General features: G+C 34.2%; 1 protein-coding gene across 2 annotated transcripts in view; it reads left to right on the top strand.

Moving 5' to 3' along the window:
• The first annotated feature begins 460 nt into the window (after positions 1-460).
• LOC132862323 (uncharacterized) overlaps positions 461-7,714 on the top strand; it is a 34,315-nt gene continuing 27,061 nt past the window's right edge. For both annotated transcript variants that reach the window (XM_060894289.1, XM_060894288.1), the window contains exon 1: positions 461-651. The gene's annotated coding sequence lies outside the window, so the exon portion shown is untranslated. The remainder of the gene's footprint in view (positions 652-7,714) is intronic.

Here is a 7,714-nt window from a genome sequence, read left to right as displayed (position 1 = left end):
TATGAAATATGCCTTCTCTTTTTCAATCCCATGATCATTAAAGTGTATCATTATATCGAGTCTACTCAACTGCAATTCCTGCTTCTGTGTGTCGGATTTCGCAAGTCGGCAATTATGACGCATATTTTGAGCGACAAACAAATTAAACACGGTTTATTTTAATGTTACAAGAGCATCATAATCTTAGAATTTAGAATTACATTTTTTTAAACTAACTTTTTAAAATAAAATGTATTGATTTAAATTAAATATTTATTTTCCAAATCTACAGGGAGCCGCAGCAGAGGGATGAAAGAGCCACTTGCAGCTCCGGAGCCGCGTGTTGCCGACCCCTGGTCTAGGGCTATGCTTTGCAGGCACAGAGGTTTGAACCACTGAGTGGCGCTGTTTGGGCGTCTTCTCATTGTGTTGCACTACAGAGTCTATGCCCTGATGCTCTTTGCTCACTTTGGAGCTTCACTGCAACCTCTATATAGGAGGTGTCGCTCGAACATTCAACGTGTGATGGATTTAGCGAGTGATGACAGAAAGACGTCCGAAATATGAAACAGGCTATGGTTTTTGTCATATTTTTGCAGAGTCATAAAGGGAGACTCGGGAGAAGTGATTAACATGAACAGCTCAGTGCTGCTGACGTCTCTGAAGCGTGCGGTGAGAATACACTTTATTATCGAACTGTTTTTTCTAAAGGGATGCAGCTTATTAAATGTGAAACGCGCCCCTATTCTAAGACGTTGTATCATTATCAGAAAACATGTGTCTTAAATTCTCGAAAGTTGGGATAACTAAAACTGGGATGGGTTGAATGGGTTTTCCGTTTAGGTTTTATAAGCAATATTAATTTGTTGTTATATCTAAAATAATTTTCTATTCAATTCAAACTTGAGAGTTTGCGCCATTGCAGTGTAATTTGTTTTATGAACAATAATGCCATGTCATTGTATTTGATATGTTTGTATCAATAGAAGTTTGACACTGAGCTCGGGTCTGTGTAGAGTAACACACACACACACACACACACACACACACACACACACACACACACACACACGCACACACACGCACACACAGGTGAAAGTATATATACATATATATATATATATATATATATATATATATATATATATATATATATATGTATATATACTTTCACCTGCTTGTAATAGTTATATAAAGTCTTTTTTTTTTAACATTTTTCCTTTAATCTCTTTTTATTATGTAGACATATACTAATACAATTTTTCATATCTTGAAAATTGCCTATTCTTTTATTGCATTGATTTATAATTTAACATTCAATAATTGGTTCCTTATTTGTGTTAACATATCTCAAACTTTCATGGAACTCTCATTTAGTGAACAGAACTGTGGGATTGCCTTTACCAAATATAATAAATGTAATGCTGCCTTTAAATTTGATTATACCTGATTATCCACACCTGACTATATGCATTTCATTGATCACATACATTTATTTATTTCTATAAAATACAATGTGAAAATTATGTGATCTGAGACCAGAGAGCATTCATGCACACCATTACCAATGCCTGAATCATCTTTCTAATAATTTATAAGTCAAAGGCAGTAGAGAAGAATTCTTTGCTAGATTATATACAAAACTGGTACAATATGCAGGTCTCAGAGATCATTCAGATTATGAATATGAAACAAAAAAGTATAAAAGACGCCAAAGATCCCCCTGTGAAACAAGGGGAGAGAAAATGAATTATACAAAAGATGAAAGACAACATTTAGTTTCAAAGACAAAAAGTTTCACAGTTTTCTCTTGTGATGTTTATCAATGTGTGCTGTACATTCAGTACAATTCTCAGTGATTTTTTGCTAAAATCTTTCAGTGATTAAATGTGATTGAATGACCTGCAACAGTGCTAATCATCAGAATGAATGTAAGTGTTTATTCGATTAGAACTGAAGGATGAGTTCTCTTATCATTCCTTCTAAGCTCACCCTCTCAGCCTTTTGGCTCAACCTTCTTTCTCGTCCCCTCTCAGCACAACAGATGATGGAAATACTCTGCTGTTACATTTGAGCATTACTCTCTCTTTTTGACATTACTCTCTCTCTCTCTCTCTCTCTCTCTCTCTCTCTCTCTCTCTCTCTCTCTCTCTCTCTCTCTCTCTCTGATGTTTGCATGGTCAGGGTCAGATAAGATTTGAGTGCATCAAAGTCAAAAACATAGAGGAGCATCTCAGGCTCTATGATATACACATTAGACTGAGAGCTACATCCCTAACACACAAAAACAGTTTGATTGATGCTAGCCATAACACAGATGCCACTGACTTGTAAATTGCATTAATTATCTTGCTACAATATCACCTGTCAAGGGGTGGGATATGTTAGGCAACAAGTGAACAGTCAGTTCTCAAAGTTGATGGAGGTAGGAAAAATGGGCAAGCATAAGGTATCTGAGTGAATTTTTTTTTTAACTAAGGCTACATTTGATGGATTGACGCCATGTGTCAGATCATCTCCAAAACAGCAGGTCTTATTGGATGTTTCTGATATGGAAGCATGCATTACCTACCAAGGCTGACAGTGACAGTGTCAAGATGCCTGTGGGGAGGCTATTCCATTTGGTTCAATCCCACAGAAGAGCTGATTGCTGAAATAATTAATTTTGGCTATGATAGAAATGTGTCAGAACACAATGCATCACAGCTTGCTGCATAAGAGGCTGTGTAGCCACAGAACAGCCAGAGTGCCCATACTGACCATTGTTCACCACAGAAATGCAATACAATGGGCAGCATCATAATTGGAACCTGGATCGATGGAAGTAGGTGGTCTGGCCTTATCATGACATCAGTGACAGCCAGGTGTGGGTTTGTTGCTTACCAGGGGAAGAGATGAAACCAGAATGCACTATATGCTAGTGGCAGTTCAGAGCTGTTTTGGAAGCACAAGGGAGACCTACACAATATTAGGCAGGTGGTATAATGTTACAGCTATTTAGTGTGTGTTTTAACCAAAAAAAAATCTACTTGTGTGATTTTCTTATCCCTCTTATGAATTAGTTGAACTATTAAACATTTACTGGTACTAGTAACAGATTACCAACATTATTGTACAGTCACAACATATTGTGCAGTTTTTACTTTATGCCTGTTGCTTTTACTGTGGTTAGATTAATAGTTTAATATTAACTTAATGATAAAAAAAAAACAGATCAAAAGAATTGAAATAGGAAATTTACTGAAAAGTCTACAGTATGTTTACTATAGAGAATGCTGTGTGTGAAATTCCGAGAAGATTAGCAGAAATTCTTAAACCAACTCATCTGATCAAAGTCACTTTTGACTTGTATCTGCATGATTCTTTGAATTGCGACACATGATTGACTGAAAATACATAATAATACGTAATAAAAAAGAGATTAAAGGGAAAATGTTAAAAAAAGATTTTATATGACTATTACAAGCAGGTGAAAGTATATATATATATATATATATATATATATATATATATATATATATATATATATATATATATATATATATATGTATGTATATATATATTATATACTTTCACCTGTGTGTGTGTGTGTGTGTGTGTGTGTGTGTGACACCTACGGAAAAAGTGATGTTAACACGATGCAGTTTTGTGAAGAAAAGTAGGTTTGTGGTAGGAAGTCAGTTATCTTCCTGCACATAGACACACTCCTATGCACACACACACACCTCCAGAACTCATATGCACAAGAGATGAGCTATTTTTAAGAATAGGCTATGAGTTTTATGAAAAATTGTACCAGGCATGTAATACTGTTAGTTATTTTACATCATTGTTATATTCTTCTTGTTATACTCCAGCTACCTAAGACAGGGGTGGATGAACTGTTGACCAAATTCAAGTGGGGTTGCATTTTTTTAATTATTTGGTCAGACTTAAAGATGCTTATGCAATAGTTTCCGCTGTAATTTACTGAATGCTTCCTTTTTGTAATTACATTGAACACTCATTAGTGTGTTAATATAAAAACATGTGAAGCAGTGGTATGCTGTACATCACAATATATCATATATTATTGGACAATATGGAAAAAAAAACGCACAATTATAAACATACATGAATACATATTAGACCTGATGACAGTAAACTCATGATGCTAGCATTATACATAAACAAAATATGTAATACATGTTAACTGTTCTTTTGAATAAGATTTTACTAGAAGATTGCTGGAATAACACACCCAGGCATCTTACTGTATGTGTATTAGAAGAAGTGGCACATACCTATTTATATTTTACTCATGCATTTATGATGTAAGCCAGGCAGGGGAGAATAATGTAATAAACAGTCTAGAAGACTTTGTGTTTTGTCAACTTAAATGACACACTGGCAAATCTCAAACAATTAACATCTGTTTGGCCTTTTCTATCATGGAAGAAATTTGATATGAATCATGAAATGTACTCTTGTGTGGGTTTGCATGTCTGTAGTCAGGGTAGAGAAACAACTTGCACTGTTGCATTTGCAGTGAGAGATGGTGATTCACCATAAATACATACACTGGAGGTGGATGTAGGCAGATCAAAAGAATTGCCTCTGCACCACACTTGCAGTATAACTGACATCCACATAAATGCATGCAAACATGCTCTTTGTAGGTAGATTCACTGATTTTGTCTTAATGTAGATAAATAATGTAATATCTAAAATATATTTAGAGGTTCTTTAAAGTTATTCCATAGCAGAAACAGTTTTCAGAATATCTATTTCTGTTTAATGTTTGGACCAATAACCCTGACACTCATTATTTTTTGCAAAAATTGGATATTTTGGATAATGTATTTAAGCTTTACATAAAACATGTCTCCAGTACAGTAAGATTTTGCAGATACAAGTGCAGGTGGAGAATCTTTAATAATAATAATTTTAATGACAGGCAGTCCAAAATATGAGGCAAATGCGTAATCCAAAAACAGGCAAAGGTGAAATGATGAACAAGGCAGAAAATACAGGACAACAATAAACGCAGCCTATGATCAAATTAGGTAATCAAAACAGAGTACAAATGCTTAGTATTATGAGACACATAATGTAAACTGAGCGAATATTTCACACCAAATAAACAAATGCCTCCCCTGATAGAAGTTTTAATATGTGTATTAAAAAACAACCTTTGACCAGTGTTTTAGGCTCATGGTATCTGTAACCTAGTGAACCAGAGTTAATTTATTCAATGATAGAGACTTAAAAGCACTTTTGTAAATCGCTTTGGAAAGGGCGCCTGCCAAATGCTATAAATGTAAATGTCTGTGAAGAGGTTGTTCAAACTGCTTGCTGACTCACATGAAATATATTAGAATATGCTAATTCCCCTGTTATATTTACTAGATCCACAAGCCTCACTGTTTTAAAAAAAAGATAGCTATAAGATAGCTATACTTGCACAATCATGAAATTATGCTGTGTTTTTTTTTGTGCGTTTTTTGTGCACATTTTGCCTCACATTTGTTTTGCAGATATGTTTAGTGTATGTTTAACTTTCTTGTATATAAGGGATGGGTGAAACCAATTATTTCCTTTTCAATTCGATACCAATTACTTTCAAGACAGCTATCGTTGATATCGATATTGATACTCCTATGTAATGTTTTTGTGAGTTGGTGTATTTCAATAGCCATCATCATTAATATTATATGAACTTCAATAGACATGACATCTTCTTTAGATTTATTAAAAAATACTGACCACTGTTAGTTAAGTAAACACATCTAACCATTACATTAAAAAAACACCTTTATAAACCTTTTTCAATAATTGTTAAATAATGTTTCTACATTTCTTTCCTTTATACTGTAGGTGTTTGAGATGAAACAAGTGAATTCTAACATTTTCCTCTTGAACTTTTTCTTTGACTGATCAACTATCTTGCTTTTGAAAAAATAAAATAAAAATAAATTAATAAAACCCTAATAAAAGTCAATGGACTGGAATGCACTGAAAATCAAAACAGGGATGTCTGTGAAGCTAGAAACACTTTAAATTATTTAAATGTAAAATCAGCTGAACTTCCAGTTGAATCTTATATTTGAGTTTGAATCTTCATTTGTGCATATTACTCATATACACAGCCAGCCTTTGTAAACTATGAAAGTGATATATTTATAATTGATGTATACATTTTTGTGAAAGAACAAGAGAATTTTGACATTTTCCCCTTTAGCCTGTTTCTCCTTTGACTGATCAACTCCCCTGCTTTTCAAAAAATTCTCTCAGAAGGGACAGACAATGCAATGATCCCAAGATATTTTTTGGCTAGTTTGCTGAGAGCTGGAAAGTTTTGTTTATGATTTCTTCAACAATCTAGGTCTTGGTTTCGGGGAACAATTTTCTCCTCAGCATAGCAATGTATTTCATTTATAGGATCACTGCTTCCTGATTGTTGTTGTGCTGGAAGTATTCATTTGTTCTTAAATTCATTTATACTTAAATGTGTCCTGTTAAGTTAAATTGCAGTATTCCTGGTGTAGAGGCATCTATTCGTTTAATTAGATGGAATATACGTGGCACGAGTAGCCCATCTAAAGTAGCCCATCTTTAGCCATTTGAAACAGTTTAGCTTCAACATAATGTTTTCGCAAGAAACTCATCTCAAATTTAAAGATCATTATAGGCTTCAGGCTTCTTGGATATTGCATGTCTTTCATTCTAACTTTAACTCTAAATCAAGAGGAGTTGCTATTTTGATCAATAAATATATATAGTTTTTACCTACTGATGTTATTACTGATAAAAACAGCAGACACTAGGCATGTTAATGCAAACAAAGGTGCAAACAAAGGTGCTGCTGACTAACTTTGATGACTTTGAATTCTCCAGCAGATTACTTCTTAAATTCTCATTTGTTGATTTTTTGAGGTGATTTGAATTGTGTATTTGACCCAGTGCTAGATAGATCTAGTTCACGACCAATATCATCAAATATCATAAAGTCAGAAAACTTTATGATATTTGATGATATTGGTCGTGAACTAGATCTATCTAGCACTGGGTCAAAAACACAATTCAAATCACCTCAAAAAATCAGAACCAGATGGGTTGGTTGACCCTTGGAGAGTTTGTAATCCTTTAATTAAAAAATTATCCATTTTCTCTCAGGTTCACCAATCATACTCAAGATATCAGCTTCATAGATAACAGCTTGAACTTCTCTGTTGTTGCTGTTGATTTCTCAAGTATTTTAATATCAGATCAAGCACCACTATTTCTGGATATTTAGCTGTCCACACAGAGGTGTCCATTCAGCAGTCCACACTCTACTCTCCTCCTTTGGAGATTTAATTCGCTATTGTTGGCAGATTCTGTCTAATTCTATTGAGTTTCTTCTTTTTAATCAGAACAAATTTACATCATCATCTTTACTTTGGGAGTCACTGAAGGCTTTCACTTTAAGCAAGCATTCAAACAAACAATGTGTGCTCAGAGTATTTTCCATTGGAACATGAGACACATCAGGGCTGCCCTCTCCATCTTTAATTGCCTTGGACTTTGAACTATTGGCCATTTCATTGCGAACCTCTTCTTTATTCTAAGGTGTCATTAGGAATGGCATTAAGCACCGACTATCATTGTATGCAGACAATATATTGCTCTATGTATCTGATCCTGTATCTGGTATACCCAGTATCTTGTTCCACTCTTGATACATTCAGCTCCTTTTCTGGATAAATAAAATTTT

This window comes from Tachysurus vachellii, chromosome 19, assembly GCF_030014155.1.
Source record: "Tachysurus vachellii isolate PV-2020 chromosome 19, HZAU_Pvac_v1, whole genome shotgun sequence".
In the NCBI taxonomy this organism is placed as follows: domain Eukaryota; kingdom Metazoa; phylum Chordata; class Actinopteri; order Siluriformes; family Bagridae; genus Tachysurus; species Tachysurus vachellii.
Note: the sequence above shows the minus strand (reverse complement) of the source record. Positions and strands in the feature narration are given on the sequence as shown.